We start from the raw sequence: 11,554 nt of genomic DNA on the forward strand, positions 1-11,554 counted from the left end.
CAAGGCTAGAGGTGAGGTTAGTGACATTCAAGTCATGGGGCATATGACATTTCTAATGGATATTTTATTTTGCTTTTGACTTCTATTTTTTTTAAATATTTTTCCTTATAAAAATAGAACTGTACTTTTTATAGCAGATATTAATACTAACCATTGATTTTATTGACACAATTATAAATCTTTTATGTATTTTATCTTATTTAACCCAACCAATATAGTGAATGTTATTATTATACCTTCACTACTATAGATGAGGAAAGTATAGCACAGAATACCAAGTAATTTGCCCTGAATCACTAAGCTAAGAGGGTCAGCATCTGTTAACCACTGGGTGCTAATATTACTTCCCAGTATGTCCCAGGTACTGTGCTAAGCAATGTGGATAAATTCTGTCATTTAGTCTTTATAGGACACTTTGAGGCAGCCATTATTGTCCATATTTTAGAGATAGGAAAACTGCAACAACAGAGAAGTTGGCTATTTTGGCCAACCTCCCATGGTTGATACAGAGTTTATATTTAAAACAAAGTCCATCCGGGTTCCTCTACTGCTCATATTCCCATATTCCTAGGGTAAGGAAACAAATTATTTTATGGTAAGCAGCAGATACATAGAGAGCATTTCATGTTAAGAGAAATTCTATGTGAACTAAATAAGGGAAAAAAGGTTTGAATAGAACATGCCAACTGTATTTTAAACCTTGGTTTAATTATGACACAATTTCTTAATTTTTCTTAAAGTTCACCTTTAGTCATTTTGCATCTCAGATTTAAAAGTAGGTGCTTATTTTCACAATTAGATGATGGAGAAGATGTGAAGTGTGATTGTGAAGTAGCAAGTTACTTCTGATAAGATCTCTAGATTTATCAGCATAACTCAGTGAACAATGAAATGTAGATCAATAACACTCAATGCAGAATTTTCCACAGGCATGCAAATGAACACATACGAACATGTAAATACACGTATACACACACTGAGTGCACAGTCTTTGACTGGGCTGGTATATATAGAGTAAATTCACTGGCACATAAATATAATTCTAAGTTCTATGTTTGCTTAGAGATATTCAAGGAGAGGTTAGGCAATGGGTAAAAAATAATACTATTCCTTTATTTCTATATTGTATTCATATAAGAGGAATTTAAAAGCTTTCACAGGTCTTCATTAGAGAGTGAAAGCAGTAGATTAAGATTCTTTGTAATGGCATTTGATTTTATAATATTTTTGCTGTATGATGTATTTATGTGGTCATACTTGAATATTACTATGTCTGATGTTTTGTAACATAAGAAAATACTTGGAATGAACCCAAATCACAGGAAGGACCAGGGATTCATTCCATTTTCCATTCTGTTTTTTGGCTCAGGTCTTTCCAAACATGGAAATAAACAGCTTATCTGAAACAAAAACATTGACCTTCCTTGGAACAAGCTGTGTGGTTGAATTTGAAGGTTCACACAATTTCCTTTCTGAAAGACCAACATATACAACCAAGAGTCAGTCAATAAAGAAAAAGCACCAAATATGTGTTTTTAAGTCAGTGCTTTGATTTTCCATGGATAAAATACATTGAGGTCAAATATTTTAGATCAGCCCTCATTGTTATTGTAGGTTGAAAAATATTTTTTCCACCGTCTTTCTACTTATTCCTGTTTTCTTTTTCTCTTCTGGGTTCCTCTCCCTCTTCTCTTTCTCCATTACTATTACTCCTCAAATGCTATTACCTCCCCCATATTCCTGCCCTCCTGCCCTCCAGGGGCCACATGATATATGTAAGATTGCAGCATGGAACCTTGGAATCAAACCCCTTATCTTCAAGTTTTGACTCTGGACCCATTATTTTTAGATGATTCACATGATTTGTCTGAGGTACGTTCCTTATTTGCAAGGTGAGATGAATAACAGTTAATTTACACAGTTGTCAGTGACTTTGTTTTGGAATGTTGATGAAGTCCAGAACTGATGGCCAAGAAAGAATCTTCAGATGTCTTTGGAGCAAAAAGGTAATTTTATTAAAGCCTGGGGACAGGACCTGTGGGCAGAAAGAGCTGCTGCACTGGGGTTCTGGTGGCTGATTATGTACTTGGGAGTTGGGAGAGATAAGGAAAAAGGAGGGGGTGTCCAAAAGGATTTTCATATGCTAAGACTCACAGGATCCTGGAGGTCTGGCTATTGTCAAGTTAGGGTTGTTGTTCTTTCTACTAAGGCATTAACATTAAGACCATTGGGAGCGTCCTGGAGGAATGTTAAATTCTACACATCTCAGGTCCTTGTCAGTGGGCTGTAGGCCACAAAGAAATTTAATTTTTTTCCTCTTGCCTCTGTTTCCCAAATCACTATGGAGGGGAGGGTGATGTTAGGGCTCCAGGAAATTGAGTTAGGGTCTCTGTTAGGTGATTAATAAGAATGCTTCTTCCTTGTTAATCATTAAGACATTGGTAAACTGATGGACTCATATCCTGTAAGACTGTGGTCTCTATCAGTTAACCATTTGATTTTCCCTTCCCTTAGTTTTAGGGCAGTCAGGAGTGCCTGAGGGATGTTACACATACCCTGCTTAGGAGAGGGGGTTGCAGGGTGTTGGCCTGTGCTTTGTGCACAGCTTGCCTTCTGCTCCCTCATGTGAAATGCCTGATACATAGTAGCTCTGATTCTTCCAATTATTATTACCCAGGCTGCTCCCCTAAAACTACATTTCCTATTTCAAAACTATTTCTGTTCCCTCCTCTTTTAGGCACTCCCATTTTCTCTATGACTTCATAGTCAGTTACTAAATAAGGAAAGGATTAGGCAGGCTAATTTAAATATGAAATCCTGATAATGATGCATAATCAGGTTAATGAACAATGTGAATTTGATGGAACAAAGACATATAGTTGTTAATCTTTTCCTTTTCAAAATCACTTCTTCCAACTATTCTTGGTAGAATCTCCATTTTTATTACAGAGTGAGATGTTGGGAGGAACCCTCATAGCTTTACCATCTCTTTCAGTTATTAAACATGAACCTGGGCCAGCTTATATCCAACTTAAACCTTGGTCTTTCTACCATTAGCAACAAGACTTAGGCTCAGTAGACTTGGATTTGGGAAGTGAAAAGGTATGATCCAGGGGTATTTGCCCATCCTTCCTTTTCTGAAGCTCTTTTCTTTTGGTGTATTGAGGACAGAAAAGTGAGATAGGAGAAAAGGGTCAGTCAGGTGACTCTTGCTTAATTTGGGGTTGGTCTTTTCCTTTCTTGACTGACAGTTTCCTTGGTGATGACCTCTGAGTGAAAGACGACCGAAAGCAGATTCTCTCTGGAGGTGCATGTGTGAATTCTTTAGGACATCTTGTAGGAGCCTCCCTGCTATCTATAGTTCTCTGCCGTAGATCTACTGGGGCTTGAATTCTTCCATCCAATGAATCCCTAAAAGAGTATAATTTCAGACAAGACAGTGGTTTAAATTGGAGTTTGGGTGAGGTTTTGCCACTATCTTCCAAATTATACCTTTTGGGCAGGCAACGTCTAACCTATACATCCATTCCTGGATCTCTTTAAGAGAATTGCATTTCTTCTTTTTGTCTTCACTTAATTCAAACAATGTAGTGGCAGAGGCAAGCATAACATTTGAAAAGTGAAGGAATTAAAATGGCAGTAACAAAGGTGAGAAAACTGGCAAGATTTGGAACCAACAAAAGCTAACACATTTTGTTCAGACAAGCCAAAATCCTAGGGACTAAATACTCAGCATTCCTAATTGCATCTGTTCTGACAATGTGAATACTGCCTCCAGAGAAGAATTTTCCTCTTGGCGGTCTTAGGCATGCCATCAGATTTGTGCCACCAAGAAGGTGACATCCACACCTGACATTTGAATTGCCAGAAATGCCCTGGCATTTTTATACTCCAGTCATGTAGCTGAGCAGGTTATCGGTGAAACTTCAGCAGAGATCATTACCTCTCCTAAATTGTGAGTCAAGATTCACTACAAGAAAGCTATTAAGGGAACCTGTAATTGTACCACAATATAGAACTTAAAGTACTCCATTTATTTGGTCGCTAATGACAAATTAAAGTTCAGGTTTCTTTTGTACAGAGTAGAAATCCATATTATTATTTTTATTTTTTAAATAAAGAGCCAACATACCTTACTCAGAAAAGAGGTTACAACTCCATCGTGACTAGGGTAAGAATAATCTTCCTCTCATTAACCACTAAAAGTAAAAGAGCATTTTGTTTACTGAATGGTCTGGGGGAGCACCCACACTCTAATGAAATGCAAACACTCTCTTAAGCCATTTTTATAAACTTAAGTTTGTTGAAGAACTCCTTTGAAAGTCATCTATCTAGATAGAATTTATGACCTCCCTCTGGGTCAATACAACTGTTACACTTAGGATCAGCTCGCCTTTACCTACTATTCATATTTTCACTTAAAAGATAAATCTCATTTTGATAAACAAAGTCTTGCTTCATGTCAGGAAGCTTGACTTGTCCTTTCTCTGTTTCCTGTTTAAACTGGCAAATTTCCCTATGTCCATACTTTGTACTCAAATGTCCTTTGCCCTCCATATTATTTATTTCCATCAGCCATTCTCTTCCAGTTTCTTTCCTGAGATTCATGAAATATTTGTCCAGCTGTTTTAATAACAACCTTAAAAATAGATGTAAGCTGTTTAAATGTGCACCTGCTCCTAATAAGGTAGTGAGTCTGGGCTCATTGTGTACACAGTCCTCACAGCAATATCTTCCCATGGCATAGATACTTCATTTCTTTCCATATGCTCTGCATGTGTCTCTTTCACTTCTGACCATGTTTGAGGAGTATCAGGCACTTAATTAGTAAAGCTATAACATTCAAAATCTAAGTTTTGACTTTTTGTCTCTATTAACAAAATCTAAAAATAATGCTTTATCCACAATAATGCAGTCCACAAAAGATAGAAAAACATCATTTAGTGAAAGTTTTGAAACCAAAAGTCACTCCATATGAGCTCTGAAGTCCATGTATATATTCAAAATAATAAAATACAATCTGGGTTTTTGTTTTGTTTAATTCTAGGATGTTTACACTAGCTCCAAAAGAGTAAATTTTAATACTGCTTTTCAAAAGTACTTGAGTATTCTGAAGGGAAAGAATTTTCTAGGAATGTTGTATAATTTTAAAATATAAAAATTTAGAACATAAATGTTCACCATAAAAATACTCTAATATCTTAACAGAGGAAGGAAAAACAGTCTATCAAATTGACTGGAGGTGTAGTGAATACATATTTTGGCTGGAGGTTGAATGTTCAAATGTTAAAATCAACAGTTGACCAAGATGGATATCATCATATAGAAAGAACATGTCAAATGCAAAAATAAATCTGAAATGCTATTAAATAAAGTTGAGCTATTGAGGTTTTGTTATAATTTTAGAAATTGCATTTTAAGGCTTGACATTATAGAGGAGAAATATTTTTTTAGCATTGGCGGCTGGTAGATTGCTCCTGTGAAAATTATATTGCATGGTAGTGAGACTAAATAGACGTTCATTTTCGTCTGAGGTTAGTAGAGGAGCAACTTCCTTGGCTTAGCTCCTACAATCCAGGGTACAGCTGATCTAACAATGTGACCAAGTTATTAATACCCACCCAAACAAACACCCCCACCCAAAGGTAACTAGGTTTTCCACCTCCTTAGCTTTTGGACTAGAGTGATGATAAGGTGATGCTAATGATGCAGCCCCTACAAACTGAAGCTCTGTTTCACCCCTGAAGAATATGCTTTCTGAATATTTTCAGAAGCAGTCTTGCAATCATGAATCTCACTTATATTTTTATATCCAATATTTTCACAGGCATTTTTTGCTTCACAAAATCTCCTGAGAAAAATTTATCCTTAAACCTGGGACTAGAATTTTGGCAATAGAAAAATATGACTGGCTCTCAAAATAGTAAAATTGTTCTTGAATTTCTATCTGCCACTCATGTTTATAGCTGTCTCTCATTGGCAAGTATTCCTGGAGAGGAATGATGGAATGATAGGAGGGTTTGTCCATCAGGTAGCATGGAAAAATATTCACACCTCATGATACACTGGTTTGATTTCTTCAGCAGGTTTCAGCAGAGGAAAGCTTAGCTTAATGGTTCAGGAAACCATTAGTTGTCAGTATATCTGCAAAGTGTAGAACGAGGCTTGCTTTCTTTGTTCAAGCAGGCTTTGAACATGTAATGATTTTAATTCTGTCTTGGTTGAACATCTTATATAAGTGCAAGATAAGCAGTTTAAAATATCTTGATATTTTAAAAGAGCCTAGTTTTGGTGAGGTTGATTTTCATTGCAATTTTACATTTTATAATTATTACCAATATTTTAATCTAAATATTCAGATGTTCATAACAAATCCAAGATAGATGGATAGATAGACATCTCATAAAGCAAGTATAATAAAATGTAAATGGCAGAAGCTAGGTACTAGATACATGGTGTTAGAGTAATGTTTTTACAGACTTTCTGTATGTTTGGCAATATTCATAGGGAGGAAAAATAATAATTCTAAAACAGCATACCTTATAGCATAGGTCAGAATCTCTGGGGAAAGATTGGGGTGAGGATATATAAGCTTGGGAAAGGCATCTTCCTTCAGTGGGAGGCAACTCATGGAGAAGAACTTAGTAGTGAGCCTTATCGTCCATTCTCCTGGCTTCAGGAAGAATGAATGCCTCTAATGTACCATGTGTCCACTGTGTCCTATTCATATCATTAATGATGTTAAGATGACTATTCATGGAGGTTTCATACATAATCATATATCTATTGCTCACATATGATTTCATATTCAGCTGAAGCCAAAGAGTAACACCATATTTTGCTGTACCCATTCCAAAAACCAAACTTTGGTACAACCTAAATGCACCCAACAATATTTTTCCCCAGAAAATCAACCTGTTAAAAACAAACAAGCAAACAAACAAACAAACAAACCACAACTTAGTACGAGTTAATAGGAATGTGTTTTAATTGACTTAAGAACTTCTATTGCCTCTTACAGAAACTGCTATGACTACTGTGAAAATCTCCATGTTATTTTTCTCCTTCATAATTGAGTCACTTCATTGCACAAAAGTCCAATTAAATGTAGACATATCAGTGTTGACCATATAAATTTACCAATATAAAAGGTACACCATTAAAGATATTTATTTAGCATGATAATTGCCATTTCTTATCTGCTCACCTCATGTGTATCAGAAATTGGTCATATTCTTTAAATACATTACATGTATTGTACTCAGCAAATCTGAAACATAGAGAAAATTGAGGGTTAGAGAGATTTTGGTTTTTCTGTTTCCCCTTTTTTTTGTCTCATGGAAACTCTGGTGGTCATGGAACATGGATAGAAGTGAGAAATTGATAATTACATCATTATGTGTGAGAGTAGAGGTCATAACACATAGCTCATCATTATGACAATTATGCCTTAACTATAGTGGTTACAAGGATGAGTTTTTCTTCCTTCCCTTCTTCTTTCCTTCCTTCCTTCCTTCCTTCCTTCCTTCCTTCCTTCCTTCCTTCCTTCCTTCCTTCCTTCCTTCCTATTGTAGTAAAAAACACATGACATAAGCTCTGCTATCTTGCCAAAATTTTAAAGTGTACAGTACTGTATTGTTAACTATAAGAACAATGTTGTCCAGCAGATCTCTAGAACTTTCTCATTTTGCATAACTGACAATTGAACATCAATTGTCTATTTCTCCCTGCTCCTAGCTCTTGGCAACCACCATTCTACCTTCTGCTTCAATGAATTTAATTTCCTTGGATACCTCATAGAAGTGAAATCATGCAATATTTGTCCTGCTGTAACTGGCTTATTTAATTTAACATAACATCCTTAAGACTCATTCATCTTATAGCATATGACAGGATTTCCTTTTTTTAATGACTGAACAATACTCCATTGTATGTATACATCATATTTTGTTTATGCATTCATCTATAAATGGACATTTAGGTTACTTCCACATCTTGGCTATTGTGAACAATGCTGCAATCACCATGGCAGTGCAGATATCAACTCTTTTTTCCCCCTTCAGCTCTTCTGGATAAATAACCAGAAGTGGGATTGTTGGATCATGTGGGAGTTCTATTTTTAATATTTTGAGCATGTCTATAGCTCTTTCTGTGGAAGGTATGCCATTTTACATACCCACCAACACTGCACAAGAGTTTTAATTTCTCCACAACGGATGTCTTCTTACAACAATTTTGTTGTGTTAACTTCAGAGTGGTTCAGTGAATCCAGAGATTGATTGGGTAGCATCATTGCTAGGGACCTGGTCATCCATTGTAATGCATAGGTAACCTAAAAATCTCCAGGTAAAAGAAAATGATGGCTTTCTTTTCCTCTGTACCAAAGCATATTTTAGGGAGCCATGGAATCATAATCAGTAGTCAAAGAATCACTGATAGGAAGTTCAAAATGTTGTAGGATCTGTTTATGGATTCTTTTTTCTATATTATGGAAAAACAGAAGATGAACCATAGTTAGACATGATGCCTTAAAGTGAAAAGATGTATGTGTTGGGCAACTCTGTTAAAATTGTTGGTAATAGCAGAAAAGGATATATAGTATTCCTGATGAGGCTGTCAACTGGGACTTCCATCAAAATTAAGAGGCATTTTTCTAGCACAAAACAGCCCCAGGCACCATTTAAATCACTGTGGAGTGGTGTGACTGAGATGTCAGTGAATTCTGAAAGAGCACATGTTATTTCTTCTCTTTGTGATTGAGTCACTGCCTAATGGAACAGTCCAATTAAACAAGCTGATGTCCCGAGTGTTCCTTTTGTCTGGGAATCACATTTGGGAAATAAGTCCAGGGTCATTGCTAATGAACATCACCTACCATACCGTGCACTGTGTAAGATCCTTCTATCAGTGCTACTAACATTTCACGCCTGGGATATCACAGTATCATGACAGTTTGGAAACAGGATGCTCGAACTCAAGAGCTTAAGTCAGCGGATGCATTGATAATTGCCAGATGAAATGTAGTCCTGACTTGTTGATAAAAAAAAAAAAAGAGACTGCTCCAGGCATAGGGAATTATCTTGGACCTTTCTCTACCTTTCTTGGAAGAAAAATGTTAATACAGGCGTACAGCATCTCTTTCAATGTGCAAATTCATCTTAATCTGAAAATGGAGTAAAGGAAAAGCTATTTGAAATGAAGTTAATTCTGAAGCATGAGGATGAGAATTTCTGACCCATGGCTGGAGGAAAGGATAATGAGAAGGGACAAGCAGGAGCTGAGTTTAGCTGCTTAGAATGAATGCTCAGACTGAAGCCTGGGTAAGCCCCGGGTAAGCCTGGGTAAGCCCGAAGAGCCGACAATAACCAGGAAAGGTCAGATGAAGGAAAAATGAAAGAGTAATCATGTGAGGAACTGTTTTTAACAGCCTTACCACAATCAAAAGAGGAGGTTGAAGGTCTGCAAGTAATGCTGAGCTACCCATTATACATATGAATGGTGATTATAGGGTTCAAGTTTGTTTAAGACACCTCAGAGATGAAGGAGCAGGGGTAGAAATTCTGTAACAGAACCTACTATATTGCTCATTTCAGTGCTGGCCTGTTGAATGTTGGATTTATTGAAAGAGAATTTTCCTCCTTACTATTGGAAAATATAATTAAAAATAAAATCTCCCAACCCGTAAAAGCTTTCCACAAAGGTAGCAGAGAAAACAGTTTTATTATTTAATAAACATAAGAATATGATGTATATCACAGACAACCTGCTGAGACATTGCAAAGGCAGCAATCTCACCCTTTTATAGAGTCAAGTAGATACAACTCATTACAAACATTCTCAAGATAAACAATAGCTAATCCTCAGGTAAGAGGACTTGGCAACACAGTTAATTCTAGATTCATCTCATAATTGGCATCCATCGTGTGGTAACTAATTGGCTTTATCGAGGAGAAAAACATCTCTTGTCTTTATGTTTCGCAACTTGGAGCAAGGCCACTGAGGTTAGATTCTTACCCTCTCCCAGAAATTGGGAGATGGGGGCATTATCTCCTTTGATGTGTGCATTTCAAAGAGATAGGTTCTCAGATCCTTGAGAAAGATATCCTTGTGTCATAATGCTGGCAGAAGTCCTGTCTATTTTTCAGATTTATACACATTTTAAAGAGAGGAGAAAGTCAATGCAATTATAAATTTTTGAAAATAAATGCTTTAAGAAAAAGAAGTGAAGGCTAGTCTGTTACATTATTTTTAACAGGGAGAATTAGCCGTTATTTTTAATTTGTACTTCTTGCATTATTCATGAGTAACATTTCTGGTAAACTCCATCCTCTAGCACAATAGCCCTTGATATTTCTGTGCATTATGACTCTTTCTTAACATTAAAACAAAAAAAAATCTATGCACCATTTCTCCGTGATAGTTGTTGTATACTTAGTACCCATTTGACAAAATAGGTACTAAACAAACACCACTATGAATTCAGATACTCTTTTAGATCAGTATGTATTGTATTACTCTAGACATTATCTACTTCTATTTAAAACTAGTAGTATTTATATATGCAAAGCACAATGGTCCTTAGTTAAGCTATATTCCTTTATTTTATATATATATATATAAAAGCAATCTCCACATCCAATGTTGGACCCAAATTCAGAGTCCCACGATCAAGAATTGTAATCTCTTCTGACTGACCAGCCAAGCACCCCAAACTATATTCCTTTAAATAATACTTCCTTCCATCATTGGCTTAAAACATGGAAAACACTAGTATTAACTAAAACAGCTTCTGATGAGCTGAAATAGTTGCTAAAAAATCACTTGGGTGCTGCCATTATTACATATCAACATCAAATTGCATTTCAAAATCAATTACTTAATTAACAAGGAATGAGCCTCAGGACACCATTTAGGTCTTCCTGATTCTAATTCACACAGAATCTGGCAGATCTGATTATCTGAAGTCTCAGACCACTACTCTATGGAGTCCCTCAAGGTTGTGTTAGAGAGGACTGAGTAAAAAAGCAAGAGGTAGGAGGTATAGGTGGGGCAGGATGCTGTCAGGTTGTATGGGCTCAGTGCTGGTTGCCCCCCAATAGCTGGAGTGAAAGGTGGGTGGCCAGAAAGACATGAGGGAAGGTATAAGAGCTACTTGGTTCTGTTCCTAGTTTGTACCACACAGTTGCACTCATTAAGTTCATCCCATCACAAAGCTTTTAGGATGGTATCTGAAAACAATTCCTGAAACAGACATAATAATAGAGGTTAATGAAATAAATTATTACATCCTGAGGTCTTAATCCTATACGTATGGGATGAATGAGCCATCTCATTCCAGCGTCCCATCTGGAAACTTGCTTTTTGTTCACATGAGATGGCTTATTTGGGAAACAATCCCAGGGAGAAAGACTAAGAGTTTGGAGATAGCACAACAGAGAAAGAAAAAAGGCCAATGTGAAAGTATAATATAAATAGGTTACCAACCTTGATTCTTGGAGTTTGATCCTATCGCAAAGTTCTAAAGAATTGATAGAAAGAGCCTCAAAATTGCCCA

This window comes from Canis lupus, chromosome 32, assembly GCF_003254725.2.
Source record: "Canis lupus dingo isolate Sandy chromosome 32, ASM325472v2, whole genome shotgun sequence".
Taxonomy (NCBI): domain Eukaryota; kingdom Metazoa; phylum Chordata; class Mammalia; order Carnivora; family Canidae; genus Canis; species Canis lupus.